Genomic DNA, 23946 nt, shown 5'->3' on the forward strand with positions numbered 1-23946 from the left:
TTTTCCCTTGACGCAAAACAAGATTTGCTTCTTTTTTTTTTATGTATGTTTGTGTGTGCTCTATTGGGTAACACAATAATGGCTAAATTGTTTGATCCTGGCCACTGCAAGAGGATGCAGGGAAGAAGACTTAAAAGATTTCCCCCGGACAAGTGATGGCACATGTGGGCACCAGCATGTGGCCCTCTCCTCTCACCTACTGCTGCTCTGGCCCCAGGCACAGAGGAGCACAGGGCTGGTTGCTAGGCAGGGCTGGACGCCCAGCAGGGCTGGATCACCAGAGAGGAGTAGACTACCAGGCAGGGCAGGCTCAGCCCCACAGGTTTCCTCCCTGTCATATGGTCATAGCAAGGAAGGAGCAGAGAGGAAGCTGAACCCAGCTATTCTCCTGACCAGCCGATAAACTTCATCTGGTGAATACAGAAAATGAAGCTGCTGCTCTGCTCCCTATGTAGCACAGGGCGTGTATTGTCCTGCAATCTGCAGCTGTGGGAGAGGGAGGCTGTCTTTGCTCTAGCCAAGAAGCACCGAAGGCCTTTGTTTATATCAGTGCAGCTGTGAGGTCCCCCAAACGCAGGCCAGCTGTTACAAGCCAAAATTATCTCCAAAACAGTGTGAACCAAGCTGTCCTCCTGCATCTGTCTCTTCAACCCCATCCAATAAGCTGTCCAGCAGTAACAAAATAGGGTGAGGCTGAAAGAGGCAGTGTGCATGTTCATGTGGCCGTAGGGGTTGGTCAGTATGTCCTGCAGGGACTCTGTGGGGAAGAAGTTCTTCCAGTCCCTGGCAAGAGGAGCCCTCATCTTCACACAGGGCAAAGCAGCCAGATTTCAGAATCTTTGCATGGTCCTTACCAAGCCCTAGGCAGGAAAAATCATTGGTAAGGCTAAGGCCAAGACAACTTACTGGATTTATTTAAATTGTTTACAAAGCCGGCCTGTCATACAAAAAAGGGAAAGCAATAGTTAGGCATTACTGTTAATAGGCATTCTGTGCCTTCAGACTTAGAAATGTGATGATTAATTGGAGAAAAAACTTCAGAAAAGAGAGAGAATAGCCAAGTGCTAAACAGATCTCAGCATAATGTCCCACATTAGTAAATGACAGAAATAAGGAGTCTAATTAAGAAATGTTGCCAAGCTGGAAAGGACCAAAGTTTGCTCCTATTATTAATCTCAGTAACTAACTGGACCTAATGAAAATATGTTCCTCAGTAATATTGCCCTATAAGACTCAATGCCTCCTACATTCAAGGACATCAAAATATCTTTGATAGCAAAGAAAAAGTGTTTATAGCATTCATAGAAGATGTGTGCAGGAAATTCTTCTCCAGCTATCATAACAGGAAGGTGTTCTCAAATTAAACTGCCAAGAAAGCTCAATGAGAAGAGTTGGGTTTGTTTTATTTATGGTTTGTTATAAACTTAGGTATTCATACTTCCTCAGTCTATGGCCAATACCATATGTGAGAAACATATAAGGTTGCAACCTGCTTTGCATGCGTAAGAAGGGGATTTTGCAGCAGTTTGATAAACAGTTTTAAATAGCAAGTGTTACTGATAAAAACAAATGGGAAGTGTGCTGTTTTTTGGAGACTGAGGTTTTCATTGAGGAAAACAGAAAGAAAATTGTAGAAAGCCTGGTATATCCTGCGTCTGTCCTGGGAGTGATATCTTACAGTATCTCTCTAAACAAATTCATTATCAAGGAGTTTTGTGCTTCTTAGTAAATTAGTCCTGGTAATCTGTATTAGAACTCAAGTTAGTGGGGGCATCAGATCTGTACTACTCTGTCATGATTTTTGGCTATCAAGCAGACAGTATCACAACAATCTGCTTTATTTGGTTTTGAAAATACTGGTAAATAAAATAAATCCATTTTCAGAATTTTCAGAAGTTTTATTTTTAAGTAAGGGAAATATTTTCAGCAACTAAAGAGTTTCTGTCAGGCAACAAGAAAATAATTTTTAATGAAGGATTTGCAAAGTATTAGAAAATAATTCAAAGAATGTATTTATGTTAAGAATGCACAAATAATAATTTTGTAATTACATTAAATTTCTTTGTTATTAGAAGGGTCTTTCCCCTTCAAACATGTCATTTTTTTAATCATTGTACAGCTAATGCTGGCAATAGCAAGAAGAAGAAAAAATAATAATAATAAAAAGTTGTAAGTAAATGCTTTTAAATAGACGACTAGTTAAATATGAAAATAATCTATGTAACTTTCATTTCCTATTACAACATCAGGCACTGTTCAACTGATTTCTTCAGAAAGCCTCAAAGAGTTGCCAAAAATGTCCCATCTATTCCCACATCTGTTTAATTAATGCCAGTGAATGTGTCAAATATTCTTCTTGGTAATGGATTAAGAAATTATCTATAAGCAGCCTTGGAAAGCTGCAGGCAGAATTTCTCAGTATCAATATGCAGAACACCCTGCCCTACATCAAGGCCTATCTGTGAAAGTTGAGTTAAAGTGAACAGGTTATAAAAATATGTAGAGGTTTAAAAATTCTTGTAGCAGACCAAGGTTGTATTACCATAATAGTTACATCTATCACGTCTCCCGTCACATCATTCCTGACTCTCTTGCTCCAGCTTTGCCAGTCTTGAATGCATATTTTTCCCTTTTTGCAAATGTATCTGTGAAGCTTCAGGCAAGTTCCCCTCCCTGATCCCTTTGCACACATTCCCTGAATCAAGCCAGAAAGATGTTTCTTATCTCCTTCATATTCCTCCTCGTGACATATATATATTCTGTGATGCCTACCAGAAGCAAAATGCCTCATAATGGCTGGGATGAGCTGGGAGCAGAGATCACTGAGATGTCATTTTGGAAAATGACTTACTAAAAAATTGATGCATACATTTGACTGCTACCTGTGTGAGTATATTGCCAATGCCTACATCATTTCCCTCATTTACATTTTGTATCCTGGTCTCTTTCGATAAAGAAAATCAAACAGCGTAATACAGCAAAGAAGAGTAAAAGGCAAAAGAAACATGGCCAATAGGCTTTGAGATGAAGAAGATGAGATAATTTCATCAAGCTAGAACAAATAAAACACTATGATCCAGGGAATTCACTCCTTCACAATTACAGAGGAATTGCATAGGACATTTTTCAGCAAAAGCTTTAGCTACCACAAACAGTTCTAACACAGTCAAAGCTGTCTGACAATTAAAATTTGGTTGTGCTGGCCAGAAGGTAAGAGAAGCAAAATTAAATGAAGCAATTCATTTAATTTTTTAGCATTTTCCATATTAGAAGTTTCTATGTTGGATGCTAAATTCACAAACAAGATAAGCAGTGCATCTGGTTCTGTAATACTGCCACATCTTGTGAATGTGATGAGATAGTGTCTGGTGCTCAGACTTTTCTGATGCCCAAACTTTGAGTTGATCTTGTAAAGAAACCAACTGAGGCATGTAACATACCTTGTTCTGAAGTGATAGCTCAGGAGCTGAAGACCTCAGCTCTTTATCTAGCACTCTTCTGAGATGCTTCATTGTCTCTCAGGAGCACTGATCAGTAGTGGGGCAGTGTGCCTTCCCTTAGTGTATCACAGGGGCTTGCCACATAAAATCATTTCAGTACATTCACACAACATTTCTAACAAATTGATAGACATGTGGACCTTCCTTGGTTTGCAAGACCAGAGGACAGACTGCAAGAACTGATCACAGCTCTGACCTGTCCTTGGTCCGAGTCCTTGCCTTCCTGCTCTTCCCTCCCTTTATTTTCTGTTTGATCACTTTTTTTTCTCTCTAATCTGAGCACATTTCAGATTTAAAAGATTGAAAGGTTGAGCTTTGGCTCATTGGTACATGGAATCACCAGGCTAGGTAATCTAAAGTCCAATTCCCATCCAAATCTAACTAATCTAATCTAACTCATCAACTCCGTATCTCCTTCCTACCCCATCTGGACCCAGGACCAGAGTCCCTGCTACAAGTTAAACAAATTCAAGTTCTAATCCACAACTAAACTCCAATTCTAATTTTAGGTATCATGTTATCTTTAATTATTTTGGATTGCACTCCTTAATCTGATACATGTACTACTGCATTTCACAGTTTTCATCTTTCTCTAATCTCTTGTTGCCTGACTCCCTTCACCAACGGTGATGCCTTGTAGTCTTGTGTCACAGAATCACAGAATCACAGAATGGCTCAGGTTTGATGGGACCTCAAGGATCATAAATCTCCAACCCCTCCACCATTCCTCCCCCACACACAGGCATGGCTACCAACCTCCACGTTTAATACTAGACCAGGCTGCCCAGGGCCCCATCCATCTTGTTAATTACTCACTAGCTTACTTTTTGCATCAGGATCACTAATGAAAATCAGTCCCAAAAACAGAACAGCCTATTCTCCATATAGCTGTTGTTCTTGCAGCACAGCTATATGCAACTTCATCTTCTCCATTCAAGGGAATAGTTTCCCAGCTGTGATATATCTCATGCTTCACTGTTAGTTAGAGTTAATCTAGCTAAACTAACTGTTAATCTAGAGTTTTTCACTTTTCTAGAAGATCTGTGGCCTTATCAATATTTAAATATTTGGTTATGCTGGTGTGATCTGCTTTTAGAAATGCTCAGTTGAATTCTGTCCTCTGTTCCATGCACCTTGTCCTTTAGTATTTCTTCCAAAATTCTCTCAAAGGGCTCCTTAACCTTTGTTTATGGAAGGCCACTTAGTGAGTCATTAGCCTGAAATACTAGCCATTCATTTGTAAATATTGAAGTAATTTTATGTTCCAAAGACATGGCAAGCTGTGCCTTAAATGAACAAAATTAATAGATGGAAAATTTGGCTCTGTTAGTTTCTTAATTTCTATTGAGCAAGACTTATGAGCTGACTTTTACGAGCAAAGTTCAATTCTTGTCTTTGTTTTCCAGCGTTGCTCTTCCATAAAGAAACCGCAGGCTTATTTTCTAGCACTGTCCCATGACAAACCCTTTGCTTTCACCTTTGTCATCTACTTAGTCTCTGCACCCCATGCTCTCAGCCTTGGCTCGACTATCAATAACTTGGTTCTACACAATATTCAAAAACCAGTGCCTCCAGTGAGAGCACTCAAGTATCTGCAGGGCTAGGGTACACATCAACTCCATATCTCCTTCTTACCTCACCTGGACCCAGGACCAGAGTCCTGCTACAAGTTAAACAAAAGTATAGAGCAGCCTCATGGAGTCTTTTTATCGATGGAAGTCTCAGAGAAAGGGGCTGAGTTTCCTGCTGCTCTGCTGGAGGCATTCCCATGCAAATGCCGGCATTTATCCTGCTCTCTCCATACCTATAGGGGCACTGGCAGCCACTGAGGTCTCATCACTCCCAACTTAAATTGAAGATGACCAAATAAAATAATCTTTTGATCTGCATTTGACAGACAGTTCTGTGAGAGCCCAGCATCTACCCACATGAACTGTGCAGCGCTTGAATACCTTTTTCTCCTTCTCTTCAACATTGATATTCCTCACAACAATTTATTATTTCAGAGTTATTTTAGGCTTCTAGAACAATCCTGCTCCTATATGGTTTCCAGCTCTCTTGTCATGCTTTCTGCTGCTACTCCTGACTCCCAGGAGCCATTTTACTTTTCTTTCTTAATTAGAAGTGCTACTTTTATATTTGAGCTACATTCACTTAACTTGAACATCTATCCCATATTCAATATATGCCACCCTTACTTCTTTTCTCAAGCTCTTCACTTAGAGGCTAAATAATTTTTTAGAATACATTTATTTTAGAAGTATTAATTCATCTTGATATTTGTCATTTTTTACTTCATTCTGTGATTTCTAATCTGCATGAACAAACTTTTTTGTTGGTGTGTCCCTGCAGTAACTCTTCATTTGCTATATGCTTACTCCTACCAACATTTGGAGGTGGCTGTTGATTCAAATAGCTTTGGAAATCTTTCCTTACAGTTTTCTCCCCTCTGCTTGTTTGGCAAATTCCTACTTGGTTTTGTAATTTTCATTAAGGGAGAATTCAAGCCCCCTCCGTATTCAAATCCCTGAGAACTTCAGTCCAGTTGACTTTACTAACCACTTCCTTTAATTTCTCAAACTTTACGCTCCTGAAATGACTATATTTATTTTAAATTTAATCAACTCATGCTCATACAATGGAAGGTAATTTTCTGTAATCAGTCCCTTTAGAAGTTCTTTACGCCTTCACAAAACATATTTCGAAACAGGTAAGTGCAAATTCTCTTTGCCCTTTTGTGACTGTAAGAAAGAGAGCATGAACTGTGTTGAAGGAGTCTGAGCTCTTATCATCATAATGAAGCAATAAGATCTGTAAATGCAGTTTTCCTTCACAATAAGCCTTAAATTTTCTAAGTGCTTCATCTGACAAAGCTTTATTTGCAAGTGTACTGAAATAACACAGTAGGTAAAATCTTTGTTATATGGGAATAATCTGGGAGCCAACTTTAGTAACATCAGTACTCTACTGAAAAGCTGTGAATCTAATATCAAGCATAGGAGTTCTCAGTTCCTGTTAGAGCTAGTGTCAGGAAAAATGGGTTGATAAAAAAAAAAACCTTGGAGCACACTCCGATTTTAGTACCTTTGCACTTACTCCATATTTTTGTGCAAAAGTTCTTGGTAACTGTTGGGAGACCAGTGTAGTAAAAAAATGTTGACCTAAAAATGAAGCATATTATCTAACAGTTATATCATGTCTTCAATTTAAACATAAAATACAGGCCCAAATCAAAGCACAGGTGTTATAGTCATGGGCACTGGGGCTCAGATGTTATGTTCACATGAGGAAATGAATTTTTTGCTTTCAGCTTAGTCTGTTTCTGATTCAGTATTCCTATAACTAAAGATGGATGGGAATTTTAATAAGAACTCATTTGAATTTTCCTTATTGATGTGAAAAGCACAGACTTCAGCTGCTCTAATTTTTAGTTTCATGATACTCGATATTCAAGAAGCATTCAGATGTCTAGCCTACGCTATGAATGTCATTGCAAGTCTTAAAACTTCAATGCAACAGTTTACTTTGCCTATTCCTACCAAATATTTTTTAACATGTCAGGAGTTTCTATAGCTCACCTAGAAGAGAGAAGCACTATATCATAAGAAGACAACAAAAATATCTATACCCCTCTGGCAGATAGGAGTAAAGCAATCCTCTTACAAAAGTCTGTGTCCTCAGGAGCTGGTGAAGAGAGATGCAAGGCAGGAGTGCAGAGAAGGGGCTACTTAGAAGCTAGTGCAGGTAGATAGGTTCAAGACAGCTAAAATACACTTACATAGACTTCAGTTCAGTCTTCATGAGGGGGATACTGTGGAAAGGCCCAAGGAGGTATCAGCCACCATCTGGGTTGTACCAAAGACTAGCAAGGCAAAGTATCCCATCCAACCTGGCCTGGAACACCTTCAGGGACAGGGCATCCACAACCTCTCTGGGCAGCCTGTTCCAGCACCTCACCACTCTCATAGTAAAGAACTTCCCCCTAACATCCAACCTAAATCTCCCTTCCCTCAACTTAAAACCATTTCCCATTGTCCTGCTGTTATCTACCCTTTCAAAGAGCTGACTTCCCTCCTGTTTATAGGCTTCCTTTAGATACTGAAAGGCTGCAATGAGGTCACCCTGCAGCCTTCTTTTCTCCAGGCTGAACAAGCCCAGCTTCCTCAGCCTGTCTTCGTAGGGGAAGTGCTCCAGTCCCCTGATAATCCTTGTGGCTCTCCTCTGGACCCTCTCCCACAGCTCTCTGTCTTTCTCGTACTGGGGGCTCCAGACCTGGATACAGTACTCCAGATGGGGCCTCACAAGTGCAGAGAGAGACAATCACCTCCCTGTCCCTGCTGGGCCACCCCTCTTCTGATGGTGCTCAGGATACCATTTGCTTTCCGAGCTGCAAGAGCACACTGCTGGCTTATGTTAAGCTTTTCATCCATCAAGACCCCCATGTCCTTCTCTGCAGGGCTGCTCGCAAGGACCGCTCCTTCCAGTCTGTATGGATGCCTGGGATTCCCCCAGCCCAAGTGCAAAACCTTGCACTTTGCTGTGTTGAACCTCATTAGGTTCACCCAGGCCCACCTTTCTAGTCTATTGAGGTCACTTATCTTGATCCACTTGTCTTGACACTGAGTACTGGAAACACTAAAAGTCAGTGGGTTCTCATTTTCCAGCAAGATGTTTTCTTCAATGTGAAATTGCTTTTAACAACGTTATTACTAGGCATTTCAGATTCTGTGCATCATTACAAATCAAATTTAAAAATTGGACCCATGGTTTACTTAGGCTTTTGTGAAATCTCCCTCAAAACAAACCAGACACAGTGTGAGGATTATGTGACAAACATGTACAAATAAAGGTGACACACACAAGAATTCTAATTAGGCAGACCGAGGAGCAATGTTCTCACCAGTTTTATGTGAAGTACTCTCACAGTGTTTTTATTTTATTTTTTTAATTCTTACAGAGACAGGCACAGGTTTCAAGCCACCAGACGCAACAGACCAGTACCGGGCTTGGCTGGTTTTTAGATTGCAGATGTTTCTCCTCACACACCCACTGTATTCTGTGAAGCCTTCTCTCCTCTGCCACCTATGATATATCCAAGAGTAATTACATACAATATGTCAAATGAGCAGGAGGAGCAAATCATTTTGAACCACATATTGTAATAAAGCATATTGCTATTTTCTTTTCCCTACTGTTTACTAGTGAATGGATATCAAGTTTCTAATTGACCCAAACCAACTGCATCAGGCATGGTGAACAAATGAAGCTTTAAAAGCAGTTTAAATCCAGGTTCCTCATGATCCCTCTTGGCAAAGAATTAATCAGTTCAACATGTGAGGGGGTGGGCTGCTCATTGTTCAGTCGATGTCTGAATCCCATATAGACAAAATAGTCTGTTTGTCTTTCAAAGAACAAAAGTTTGTTGTTTCCTGCAGGATCACCATTCATAATTTTCCCCAACAGGAAAAAAAACCAACATATTTTTAGTCAAATTTTTATTCAGAACATGTATTTCTTGGGTGGTAAGCAATTACCATAGTACGTAATGTGTTTTGATCTTTCTAAAACCTTTCCTCAAAAATGTAGAAGCTTAAGTCAGCTATCAATGTTGTCAACAATTATGCTTTACAATTTCATGGTTGTCTTGTAAGAATTCCAGATAAGTCAAATGACAAGAATGACTAATTGCTATGGCAAAGTGTTACGGACATTAACAAATAATTTGTCATTGTAATGAATTACACCCTTGTATTACAGCTAATTCTTAATGCTTGCTTAACTTTTGGGGAAGTGGGCTGGTAGTTATTTGATTACTGATTGTAATTTTCTAATTACTGCTGGCAGCCAAATATTTTTCTTCCTTTTCCTAAATAACAACTATTAAGCTAAAATGTGTCTGGGCAAGTCTCCTATATGCCTGCACATTTCTACAAATGGAGATCAACACTGTAAAGCCAGAGGCTGGAATTCTCTGTTCTTTTTCAAAGTGCAAATGTACATGTTTCTGAATGCACTTCTGGGTTTCTTTTTTTCTATACTGTCCACAGCATCCACTTGTTTGTTACAAGATTTCTTCTGGGAGGAAAACTCAAAGAATTCCTTTAGTGGGAGACAGTCAAGAAGATTCCTAGTGAGACTGTGCACGTACCATTTATAGCCACTGCCTGTCCTGCAAACCACACAGGTACTGGCAACATCACCATCAAGAGCTGCTGTTTGGAAAGCCATGCAGAGCAGATCAAAGCCAGCAGAGCTTACCCTGCAGGAGGAGAAACTGATGTTATAGAGAATTTTGTGTTAAGGAGAATTTTGTGTTAAGAAGAATTTTGAAGTAGGCCTTTTGCATACTCTTTTATTTGCATCAAAGATGATTTCAAAAGAGATTGCCAATCTCTTCCTTTCACATGTATTGGTTAGTAGCTAACATCCTAAATAACCTTCAGATAAATCCCGCACCACTTTTTGTTTATTGATTTATATTGAATACCTTGACTTACATCAAAATCCTCAGCCTACTTTTCAGGCTTAACAAAATATCCAAACATTTCCAGTTACATTTACTCTTGCATGTACACTACACTGTGTTGCCACATTAGCTTGCTATCCACACATTTCACTCATGCTCTCAGATACCAGTTGCAGTGTCTTTTCATAGACTACTGTTTCACCTGAGGCACACAGCCCCTGTGACCCCAGGATGTATTCAATGCTCTCTCATTTGCAGCACATTTTCTCAGACCAGGGAAAGCCAAAGGAAGTTTCCATATGCTGCAGCCATGTGTCACCTGCAAAAAATTTGTAATAAAATAACCTAACTATCTCAGTTCTGGAGAAATGTGGCAAACTTTGAACAGCACCAGGAAGTGGGGAAGTGTGAATTAATCTTAGCCAGAGAGAAACTTAGAAACTCTATAACCAACAGCCTGCTTTCTCTTCCTATGTACTTCAGCAATAACCAGCTACCACTGTCGGTGTGTGTTTGTGAGTACACATATAGGTTGCTGATATCTCAAGGCATCTGTAACAGCTGTTTCCAAACCCAGTAATCCAGTACTCAGGAAAGAACTCTGGCATTTAACAGGTAACCATGACAGGAAAGGGAAAGGGTCAATATTTCCACATATATCCTACCATTTTTTCCCAAGAGGACCACCATTCCCAACTACCCACTCTTCAGGCTACTCAGATATGCACACTGAAAATCAACTACAGCAGCTGCAATTAACCTTTGCTCTTTAGCAAACACTTGTAGAATAAAAGGCAGCTTTCAACCAGCTGATACTAAAATATATGTGGCAGTCGAAAACATGCTAGTACTAATGTGTGTGTGGAGCTGTAATAGTACCAGGTGGGCTTTCTGTGGTGCCTCGTATATAGCTATGCTCAAGAACTGACACACAACTTGTTGCTGAAAAAGGCAGCTACCTTCTTATAAACAGCATATCAGAATCAAAATGAAATATCAGTACACAATGGTTCTCTACATGCAGCTGAGGAACAGTAGCAAAAGAACTACCCTTACCTTATCTTGATTCATCTCACACTCTGGCAAGTCCCTTGTGATACCTTGGTTACATAGCACCTTGGTGAATTGCAGAATTTCATTGGCATATCTGTCCATGAAGCTGTCCCACCTGACACACCAGGAACAAGCCTAAGACCTTTTATAGCGCTTTGGGCTAAAGGAGAGCCTCCAGTTAGGGCTCAAATCCAGCCTCGTTGGAGGATAGCTGTTTCGAGCAGGTCACCATGGGTTTTCTTCAAGTTTTGAGTTCTGGATTTTGTTCCTGGTTATTGTAGCTAGCTGTAGCCTGGAGATGCATGAAGAATCAGACTAAAGCTGGCCGGCCGTAGGTGTCCTTGTGAGAAAAGTGTGAAAGAAAATTTTGCAAGAAACAGGCAGTGGAAATTCTGCTCTTCATGACTTTTTTTGTTAAGAGCCTTGAGGTAATTAGTTAACTGATTTTCTCTTATTATCCTATCCCTCCATATTTCAATTACCTCAATGGAAGTAGTGAGAAGAAGGGGGTGGCCTGTGGAGCAAGTGGGTAAAATCAGAGACATATTCAATTTGAAAGAGTTTATGAAAAAATCTATGGATTTATTTCTTGTCTGGGGGAAAATATTTCTTTAAAATCATCCTATTTCCCAAGGTTTACAGGAAAACGGAACTTGGTTATGTCAGATTGACCCAGAACATTACATTCATCAAAGCTTATGTTGAACTTACCTGTTCATTGTTTCTTTTTTCCCTAATCTTTTCCCTAAAGGGGACCAGACTGCTACTGCACTTTAATTCTGCCAAGCAGATTTTCATTCATCTTTTCCCAAATCTCTTCTTCCTTTCCTAAAGGTTCAGTTGCTTCCATGCTGCAGGTTTTTTAGTGAATCCTGAATAAGAAAACTTGCAAAATCTCACGAGACATTTTTGTACTGGCCTCAGCTAAACTTGCTCTTTTAAAACCAAGCTCTCAAAACTTCAAGTATGAAAAAAATGAAAAAAATGAATGCACTCAGCTTCAGTTAAATAATTATGGTAACTACAAGTACACATATCACTTTGAATTATAAATTATCTCTGAAGCATATAAGAATGAAACAAACTACAGACTACTTCAAGTTCATTATTAAACATTTAAGGAAGTGTTTTCAAAGTGCAGCATAACAATCATTGGCTAACATTGCTAGAACTGTCTGGCAAGATTTAATAAAGGCATGTTTTTCTTTTTCTTGTTTTTTTTTGTCCTCAAAGAGAATCATTCAATATTTTAACTCAAAAATTTTGTCAACACCTTTTCCACAAGACTCCATTACAACCCAACAAATGATGATGGCAAACAAAGGCTGGAATGTGTTCTTTGAATTTTAAAGTGTTCATGTATTTTTGAATATTGCTAGATGACAGGTCAGGACTCTCTTAAATGGTTCTTTGTTCTCAGGTCATACAGATATATCCAGTGCAGTAATTCATAACAAAAGCATCCTCAAATGCTGAGTAGGCAGAATGAGGGAAAAGAAAGTAAAACACATTCAGCACCACTAGTTCTGTTTCTCTTTTCTGAATTCCTGTCTGAATGTCATACTGAGGCTTGGTAACAGTGCTGTATATTTGCCATCTCACATTTATATGTAAGAGCAACAGCATAGTTAGAATAAAACAATAGGTATTTTTGTAATTTCATATTTAAAAGTGTGATTTAGTGGAATGAGCAGAACTGCACAAGGGAATTGTAACCTTCTTCTACTCTTCACCACTTCCTTGACTTGATCAACTTGGTATGAATTCACTTGTTTGAGTGAGTGTTGGTGTGGATTCATGGCTCTAAAACTTGGCCATTTTGATAATAAGAAAATCCTTTTCATCTGATACAGGCAAATTCCTAATTCCTTACTGCTTTCTGCCAGACTGGCTGTGACCTAGAGAAAATGATACTATTTGGGCAGAGTGAGGATGGCAGTAAATGGCTCTTAGAACTGCAACAACCCTAAAGGAAGAAAATATTATGTTCTGTGGTTCTTACTTTGATATTTTTGATTAGGTTTGTTCTGCTGTCTTTCACTCTTAGCATGACAAGGAAAGAGAAGAACTGTTCATGTGATGGCTTGGAAAAAATCAGTTCAAAAAATTGAACAGGAAAAAGAAAATATTTGAGAAAATATTTGAGGCTGTACAGCTGTGCCACTAAAGGTAGTATAAAGGCAGCTGTTATAAAGCCTCTGTGTAGCTGGGACATCATTCAGGAAATGATTTTTTTTGCCTACAGCTTATAAATAAGATAAGTTTTTGGTCTTATCTAATCACTCTATTCCGGGGTTTGTGCAGTTTTCTCTCATTCTTCTGAATTCCTCTAAGGGAAAGAAAGTGTTGTCACCACAGATGCTCAGCATAAATGACCTCTAGGCTTTGGGGAATTCACCTTAAGAGCATGCAAATTTACTTCTTTGAATTTCAGCATTGTCAAAGCACAAACAGCAGCAGGTGTCATAGAAATAGGCTTTATTTTCTTGGATATTTAAAGGTAAATATGTATTTAGGATTTACTTGTTTTACAGTAACACTAAGAGGTTCCAGCTGAGATCAAAACTTTTTTTTTTTTTTTTTTTTTTTTTCACAAAAAATGAAAGTCTGTGCCTCTGAGGGTTTACAATCTAAGTATGGGAATTCCTAACGAAATAATAATCATTGTCCCATTTTCTTGCAGGGATAACATTAAAACATGAAAATCTACAGAAACACTCCTGGGTGTATCAATGCACTGGTGTGCATTCATGGACATGCCAGCTCACCCTTCCACCCAGCTGTCTTCTCCTCAAGGTGACTGGGGTTCTATGCACTAGAGAACAGTGCAAGTGGCCCCTTGGAATGATCAGCCTGAGAATAAATGTTGTTTTCTTTCTTGCTCCTAACTCTTAAGAGATTTCCTTGTCCTCTGAAACTTGATGTCTTAGGTCTCTTGAGAACCTTTTATTACCAGTACTAGCTTTACTTTGGATGATCTCATCATTCATGTAAAATTCAATTCCTTCATGAGGAAAATATACTAACGAAGGGGTCAAGTAAACTTAGAATGATTAACCCTCTTTAGTCTCCTTTGGGAAACTGCAAACATATATTTTTTACTCTTGGCCTGTTTTCCAGACCAATAACTTTTTGCATTTATTGAGCCTTCTGAGGATTCTCTTCCAGCTTTCTGAAAGTTTGCTGAAAGTTTCCTTCCCTTATGGAAATTCTGTCTTCTGCTTCAGTCACCTGCACTTTATATTTTTTATGCTATTATCGATTGCCACTAAAGCCCTCAACATTTTTTAAAGTGTGAATAAAATTTTGTCTTTTAGAGTGCTCTTCTGTTGAGAAGAAAAAGGACACTTGTGCCACTTAATGCATCTTGCTCTCAGGAGACAGCAAAGGTGATTGCTTCTAACTCTACCCAATAGAGACAAAAGGCATTAGCAAAAGTAAACATTCCCACCGAATATCTCATCCATGCACCTAGGAAGAACCATGTTCACCAAGACACTTCCTTCCAACCCCCCTCTTAAACACAAGTACTACCTTTGCTAATATCCAACTATATATTTCCTGAAGAAGTATAAAGTTGGACTAGCAAAGTCATGTCATTTCTGCCAAAATTCTGCAAAATCTCCTACTCCTTATTGTCTACAGGAACTTATAGAATCATAAAGTTTGGAAAAGACCCCTAAGATCATCTAGTTCAACTGTCAACCCATTTGCACCATGCCTTCTAACCACTTCCACAAATACTACAGCTACACATTTCTTGAACACCTCCAGGGACAGTGACTTCCCCAGCTTCCTGGGCAGCTTGTTCCAAGACTCACCACTCTTTCTGGGAAGAAGTTTATTCTAATATCCAACCTGAACCTCCCCAGGTGAAAGTTAAGGCCATTACCTCTTGTCCTATCACCAGTTACCTTTGAGAAGAGGCCATCCTCACCTCACTATAAACTCCTTTCAGGTCTCTGTAGAGAGATATAAGATTTCTTCTGAGTTTGCTCCAGACTGAACAATCCCAGTTCTTTCAACTGCTCCCCAGACTTCTGCCCCAGACCCCTCATCAGCTTCATTACCCTTCTTTGGATGTGCTCTGGGGTCTCAATATCTTTCTTGTAGGGAGTGGCTCAAAACTGAACACAGTACTCAAGGTGTAGCCTCACCAGTGTGTGTACTCACAGTGCTGAGTATGGAGGGATAATCAACTCCTTGCTCCCACTGTCTACACTATTTCTGATACAAACCAAGATGCAATTGGCCTTGCTGGCTACTTGGACACACTGCTTTTTCACATCCAGCCAGCCATGAAGCTTTACAGCCACTGTGCCCAATCCCTGTAGTGTTGCAAGGATCTGTTGTGACTGAAGTGCAAGGCTCAGCATTTGGTCTTGCTGGCCTCAGCCCATCAGTCCAGCCTATCCAGATCCCTCTGTAGGGCCTTTTTAATCTCAGGCAGATCATCACTTCCTCCCAACTTGGTGCATTCTGTAAACTTACTGAGAATTCACCCAGTACCATCATCCAGGTCATCAATAAAGATATTAAACAAGACCAGCTCCAGTACTCACCCCTGGGGAACACCACTAGTGGCCAGTCACTCCACTCACCACACTCTCTGGGCACAGCCCTCCAGACAGTTCTTTACCCAGTGAAGAACATACCTGTCCAAGCCATGAGTTGCCTGCTCCTCCGGGAGACTATTTTGGTAGACAGAGTCAAAGGTTTTACTACATCACCAGCCTTTCCGTCATCCACTACGTGTGCCTGATCACAGAAAAGCAGGTTGGACAAGCAGGACCTGCATTTCATAAACACTACCACCAGTATCCATTTCCAATTATGCATCTCAGCTATTTGTGCTGTCTTTACCTCATTTCTTCTACTGAAAGGGAATTATAGTACTTTTTTGAGTTTTGAGTAATACTCGACTCTTCGTAATATATCTCTACTGCACCTTTTTGTTTCCATTATTTCCTCTATAAATATGCACGTAAAGATCTTTTTACCTTTGTGTGTGTGTGTGTGTGTGTGTGTGCTTTGCAAGTTATGAGTCAGCTTGACTTAGCAATTCTCATTTAAGTACTATGATGTTTTACTTACAACATACATAACTCTTCACCCATCATAACATTTTTATTCTAGAGGTCCTCTGTCTGCCTGCCTGTGCTCAATATTGTGGAAGTTATTTATCTGTTTTCCCCTTAGTATTTCATTCTGAAAATCTTAATAATACAAATGGCTTTGTGAGTCTCCTCTACATTCAAGCCTTATGTTCTTCAGTTCAGTCTCATAAAAATTATCTTTCTTATTTCATCAAAGCTATGCTTCTAATTTATTAGTCTTAGTTGTTTTATTTGTTTATTTAACTGCTTAACCCAAATGGGATTTGCTCTTGTTCATTTGCTCCAAGGATGTTTTCTATAATGTCATTTCTTCCACAACAGCTCTTGCTACTTACGTAAACTGAGCCTAATGAAATATTACCTCATGTTGTTTCAGTGATTATTTAGGGAAAAGCTGTTGGTTGTTACATCAATGAACATTTTAATGACTTTTTTTTTTTTTCCCACCATTTGATTGAATAGATATTAAAGTCACCTAAAATGACATCAAAACAGGTTCAGATTTGACTCTGGCATCTGTGAACTCTGAAAGTACAACTTTTCCTGAAAACCTTCCCAAAATGCAAGCCAGTTTTGTTTTTACCCAGTCTTATCTCTTTTTTTCCCAACAATACACAACAAAGTGTCTGTATGGTATTAATGACAAGTTTCTTGTAGCAAAATAAGTAACTACAGATTTCTTATAAAATGATACAGTGGTTTATGGAGTTTGTTTTTATTGTTCAGAGACAGACAATGATATATTGTTTTTCTCCATGGATTAAAACCAGGTAAAAATATTTCTTCTCATAACTACAAAAATGTATATTTTGGGGTGGAAGCCAAGAACAGAAAGTATGATCTGCATAGATGAATCAGTCTTAATAATTTATTAGCCTAAGAAAAGATGGCTTACATCTGAAATATTTGTGCAATTTTAACATTTCGTGCTAAGGCTCCATATAAGTTAACCATAAACTGTGTTTAAGTTACCAAAATAATATACAACTGTAGAGAAATATATATATGTAATTCAATTTCTATCAGAGTTAATCCAGTGGAAAATCACACTTTGGGAAATAAATATTTTCCAAACAGTATTGAAACATTTTATATTTAGATACTGATTCACAGTAAATCTTCCTGTATAAATTTTATGTTCCAGCAGAAGTTGTCCTCACAGGAAGAAGGTAGGATGTTTATATTTGTATTTATGTTAAACATGTGGCCATCACTGATCACAGAGGGTATGTATTAATCTTGATTTTAATTACCAAGCTAAAACAAAGTAATCTGCGTTTCGTTTGTAACTGTGCTACTTTGAAAGCTGCAGCTGGCTGATATATTACTACTCTCCTCTATCGAAAGCTAAACATTTGCACAATAACACACAATTGAGCTCACTTTCCTTGAAAGTCATAAGCAATGTAAGTGTATAATCTAGGCCTTGATATTATTATGCTGTTTATTTTAACCCCCAGGGAGTTCTGTTCAATTCCATCTCTCAGGTGCCTTTCTCTGAGCCCCTGAAAAGAAAAATACATATGACTTTTTGTGTTCCAAATACACTTATGGAGTGTATCTTTATAATTAACATTTCTTATAAAGATGGGTTTGGGTTTTTTTTGTTGTTTTTTTTTTGTTTGTTTGTTTGTTTTTGTTTTTTGTTTTTTTTCTTTCCAAAGGCCTTCTTTTACTCACTATTTAACTGAGTGGCACCCAGCTGAGTAGCTGCAGTGAATGGTCCAAGGCCTTTCAGCACTCCCATTAAGACCTGCCTTTCTGAGTGTTTTATAATGTAGCCATTTTTATTCACATCAGGCTAAATCTTTGCAAGTGGGGCCCCAGTTTAGGAGTAAAATGTTTGTGTAGAGCTGAATTGTTCTAGTTGCTTCTCAGTGAGAATGCTGCCAAAAATCACAGCTCTAGATGTTGATTTCCACCTCTCAGGGGAGCTGCTGAGTGAGAGGTCTTTACTTAAACCTTGGTTTGAGGCACCTTTGCCCCATGACACCTCTCATTTCTATCCCACCCCCTTCTACAGGAACTTAAGTAGGAGCTGTTCTATTTGATATCAGTCTGTTTCAAGAATATCTATTTTATTCTGAACTAATGCATTGTCATTTTGTCAAGAACAAGAGTGACCTCAAGGATCATCTATCTATCGATTCAAGACTGGATTTACAAGAGGTGCAGCTAAAGACTCAGGACATATGGATGTGGCCCTGGAGAGGAAAGAGTTCACCTCCTCCTCACAAGGCGAACAGCCTAACCTCTGTGTATGAAAGAGAGAGTACCCCACACTCACAACCCCTCTATCAGTCTGCAGCAGGCTCCTGTGGCTGCTAAAAGCAGGCAGTGATCAGATGTGACATAAATCCTGCTGCCAGGCTTTGGTTGGTTTACATCTGCTTGGTGCAACATCAATTTGCTGAGTCCAGATAGCCTAAATTGTATTTTTAAGATGAATGTGTTTTGATTTCAACCGTTTCTTAAGATTACTGGGAATTAGACTGTCACCTCTTCAAAACATATTGATTGTATTTTAAATATGTTGTGGCCTATTAAAAAAGACAGTAAGTGTCTAGACAGCTCAGGTACTTATTTTCACTGTTTTTCACAAGATAAACCACATATAGTGTTGGGTCAGAAGTTTTTTTTCTTTCTTATATATGAGGCCCACTTACATTTGAGTTGTTTTCTGAATGCTAGCAGAAACCCGAGGTCTTCCTTAGCCCTATTAGTGCAGTCATCCTTTTATTAGCTGCAGTTCATCACAGAAATTACAGGAGCTCTCCAGTGTCCAGTTAGCCATGTCCACAACATGAAGCAGTCCCCATAGCGCACATCCAATACTAAATTGTGCTGAGCAGCTAAGCTGGTATGAAGTTCTATATTTGATTAAGTTGTTCTTCTGCTACATTAATTGTAAGCGACTTTGACAGTTTTATTTTCCCAGTGTTAGCAGAAAGATAACATTTGTATATTCCCTATGTGTCCCACTATGTCAAGCTGACTGCCTTCTGTGAGTTAGTATGTAAAATCAATTATTTAGTTTTTTAATGCAATCAATGGCCTAAAATTACTTCTTCTACTTTAATGACTTTAACCTTTTAGTTTTGGAAATCTTTATCTTACATGTTACCATATCCTCAATCATACCCTCAAGTACAAACGTGTGTATCATTTGATGCCACTTTTGTCTGTAGCAATATTTTTACTTATACATGGAAGCAGCATAAGAAAAGTTGTAGTATTGTTACTTATATTTCCCAATTTGATGCAAAATATGAAGAAAAAATTCTTTTGATCAGCAGTGCTCTTCACTGGGAAACTGATTTTCCCAGGTTTACACACCACAAGTGAGTAAAAAAAATAGAAGCAAGTGTGGCAGAATTTATTCTCAAGTGTTATACTACAGACTGTAACTATCTACTCTATCCCACATTGCAACAGCCAAATACGGCACATACCAGCTAGGTCATCCTGTTCATAACTGTGACACTTTAAAATTAATCCCAACATTTCACACCATTTTTTGTTAAATTTAGTTTTAAATGACCAAAGCATTTAGGTTTTTACAGTTTGCTATGGAAAGTGTTCTGCAAAAGAGTAGACCTCAATTTTAGAATATGTCTTCTGCAGGCTTTAATCTTTCTCCGTTTTATTCACACTGTCCTAGCCAATAACTATTTCAGGGCTATCCTCAGACATGGACCTCACTTTGCCTGACCTATTTGCATGCTAGACACATAAAAAGATGAGATATGCTGGGATGCAGAAACACACCCGACATTTGCCGCCAAGGCAACAGGAACAGGATGTGTTTTCTAATGGTTCAGATAAAGAAGGTGTAACGTTTCAGTCTTGCCAACATCCACCATTTCCCTCAGGAGAAGCCAACGTTGCCAGCAGATCTAGAAGTCATCGAGGATAAACACTGTGTTCTTGGCTTACCTTGACTTTGTCTAACTGAAGTAAGTACAAAGTGTGACATTCAATGCTGCTATTTAGAAACTGGAGTCTGGGTGCTTCCCTCCACCCACTTCTATCAGCATGGGGACAGCTCTGTGCCTGTGACCTGAAGAGATATAATCTGATCCTTATAGTACTTATCTCCTCCTTACCTCCTGTGCACATCCAAGGCCACTTACAATATTATTTGATCTCAGCTTCTTGATCACATTTGTACATTTAGAGATGTTATGCTGAAAGGTGACAGTCTGTATAACTAGTTGCTGCTCACCACCTCTACAGAAAGCTATTGGCATGCAAGCCTAGAAAATGACAAGTGGATCTCTAGCTGTGAATACATATACGAAGAAAAAAAGAAGATGGAGCAAATCCAGCAACATAATGAGCTTATCTGTGCTCATATGTTCCCTAAATGAAGGAGGCTGAAAATTTTCACTTCACAGCAAACAAGCCTGTTTCGTGATGCTGTGCATGGAAAACTCCTGCCTTTACCTTCCTGCAGGACTCCACGTCCCAGCAGAGAAATAGCTGGGAATGTTCTCAGGAACACGACAGCACAGGAAAGAATCTGTTAATTGTCTTTTGGAAGTCTTTTTGGTACACAGGAAGGGAGTGCCTTGTCCATTTAAAAAGAAATGTATGCACTTGGAACATAACACTTTCTATGAGAATTCATAGGGGTCTGACACTGTGGCAGATATGCAGCCAATTCACAAGGTATTAGATACCAACTTCTGTCAGCTCTTCAGATATCCTCAAAGTTCATACAAAAAATGTAGGAAACCCACCCTGCACCTCCCTAAATATGCAGTTCATGACTATGCTGAGGTATGCACAGTGCATGAGATCAAGGCCTCCTAAGCCACAGCTGGTACTTTTATCTGGGATGGGAGACATAAGAGCAACAATGTACTATGACATGCAGGTTTCTATCATTTTAGAATTACAGAATGGCTTGGGTTGAAAGGAGCCTGATAAGATCACTCAGTTCCAACCCCTGCTGTGGGCAGGGCTGCCACCCATCAGCTCAGGCTGCCCAGGGCCCCATCCAGTGCAGCCTTGAGAGCCTCCAGGGATGGTGAGTACGCAGTACTGCAGGTGGGGCCTCCCAGGAGCACAGCAGAGGGTGACAGTCACCTCCCTCACCTCATCTTCCCCTGCCTAACACTCTTCAACAGCCTCACTGCTATTGGCAGTTGGCAGTTCAGTGGGCAGGAGCAGGGATGAGGAGGCCATTCTCTGAAGACCACTCCTCCCCTGTGCTATGCTAATCACTGTAAGCAACAGTTATGACAACAGATGCTTTCATGTTAGACTTTAGAGTCTAACATTAGCCTCAAAATTATGCTAGAAATGAAAATGATGAAAAAGACTCAAGGTGTATTAGAAGACAGGCTCTACTTTTTCACTGCAGATGATCACATCATTACCAACAATCTAGGATTAGATCATCACACTCTCCCTAAACCCAGTGATACCAATCAGGTACCACTGTTGCCATAAATACTATGTACGCGTTTATAGATGTCAGGCTAAATGCTATTTATTACTCTTAGGCAGATTCCTACTTCAATCAACACAATTAGAAAGTTTTTTCCTTCTCCCTAAGCCGTATTTAGCTGCTTAAATACCAGCAGTTAGCGTATCATCAAGGTAGAACTTTGATCATCTTTTGAAGTCATTCGTGTCATACAGAAAATTTTAGTTGTTTTGGAAAAACAGATGCGATGCTATAGGAAACATTTCTAAAAAATGAAGTTTTACAAATGTTTCCAAAATGTAAGTTACAGTTACATGCAATAAAGGTTTTTAGTAATCCTCTGTCCCTGAACAGTTTGCAAAAATACGTACTTTGCTTAATTCTAATCAATGCAAGGTGATTGCTAGAAAAGTTGGTTTCTTTAAACAAAATTACAGTCCTAGGCAATATTTAAGAGCCTGTGAAATAGAAATTCCTGATACTTCATGTGCACTTTGTTTTGCTTTAAATCCACAGAACTATCAAAACAGTCTGCATAAATGTATTATATTCAGGAATATAATTAGATTTACTGGAAAAACAATTATGTATCTGCATATTCAGGTATTTTATATCCTCTGACATTTATTTTTCAGCTGCAATATTTTCATTTTACTTAATTGCGACTGTGGAAGTTTCATTTAGGATAGCAAATAATAAATGTGAGTGTTAACATTCTTGGCTTTCATGCAGAGGAAATCCTGAAATATATCTCACAGTACCTTGAACCTCCAGGTCTTCAGAATTTATATATGCCCTGGTCCAAGTTTATATCATCTAAACAGCAAGTGGCTATCCCACTCCACCCATTCAAAACTTTACTCCATTCCAAAAACACTCTGCAAATGAGTAATTTTTTTTCCCCTTCTCCTTGTAGTCAACAAAAGCATTCTAACATTGCAGCAAACAAAGCTTCTCTTGTGAACTCCTCTCACTTTCACAAAGCATTGAGCACATTATTAACTTTCAATGCAGTTTTTAAATTTTAGATCAAAATATATCCCCTTATGACAGATATATCTGATATACCACATATGTGAAAGTACACATACATTGAAATGCTTTGCCAAATATGAACAGCCGTCTTGTGTGCTGAAAAATCATTGAATTATAGAATAGAATCTTAGAATACTTTGAGTTGGAAGGAACCCATAAGGATCGTTGAGTCCGACTTCTGGCTCCATATAGGACCACCCAAAAATCAGACCATAGATAAGTATGTGCTTAATTGTTTGGATATTTTTTAACATCAGTAGAGTTTTGTTCTATATATCATCCATATTTTTTAACAAATCTTATTGACAAACCTCAAATAGCTTTTTATAATGAGAGTTTTGATGATTTTATGAAGGGCTTCCATTCATTAAATAGTTAGTACTAACGTTCATTTGCAAAAACATGATTCTTTTTCATATTTCTGTATTAATTAAATGAATTACTTTCATGAAGTTCATTATTTAATGTAGTAATGTCTTTGATCCAACTGAGTTAAATTAGGACCTTTCACTTTCTTTATTTTTATATAGAATATGTAATTTAATTTCGTCCCCTTGTTTCTTTCATTCACTTAAGCTACTACCATTGTGCTTTTAATTATATATGCATAACATTCACTCCTTAAAATGAGGCAAATAGTGGCAATTCCCTAAGAACATCATGGTTACTTTGAGCTAATAGTTCCACAGATGCTAAAAGTTACACTCTTTTATGCACATAGCAATTCATTATGCTCCTGATTATGTGCACAGCAATTACAATCTTCTTTCTTTCCCAAATGAAAGACAATAGTTTTTGATCAGAAAATTGTACGCCTCTCCAGCATACAATTCTCCAGATATATTATTACACTAAGGCAAACGTTTAAGTGTGAGGTAAGTAATACATAAAGAAGTTGTAGAGTTAATTCTACAGTTGTAAAAAGAGTTACAATACAAAATTATAAAGACTCTTTTATGCCATATACTTCACAGTCATTTTATGTGCTGTGCCTCTTCATCATATCCCCTAAACTTTTGCACACTAAGCTGAATTGTATGTAATTGGTCTGATAATTTGTACAACAAATAAAATGTGAGGAGAACCTCAGCTAGGGATTTTGGGTGGCAGTGCCATTACTGTAATTATTAATTATTCTTCCTGTTGTCATCACAATACTATGAGACATACAGTCTTTCTAGCTCATCTCAAAGTGTCTCTTCATGAGCCAGCAGAAAGCAAATGGGACAGCCAGACTGTTCCCTTTCCTTCCTCCCTCCCTAAACACCACTTATGAAAAAAAATAAAATAAAATAAATAAAAATAAAAATAAAAATAAAAATAAAAATAAAAATAAAAATA

Source organism: Lagopus leucura, unplaced genomic scaffold (assembly GCF_019238085.1).
Source record: "Lagopus leucura isolate 7727_CA_CO unplaced genomic scaffold, USGS_WTPT01 Super-Scaffold_73, whole genome shotgun sequence".
Classification (NCBI taxonomy): Eukaryota; Metazoa; Chordata; class Aves; order Galliformes; family Phasianidae; genus Lagopus; species Lagopus leucura.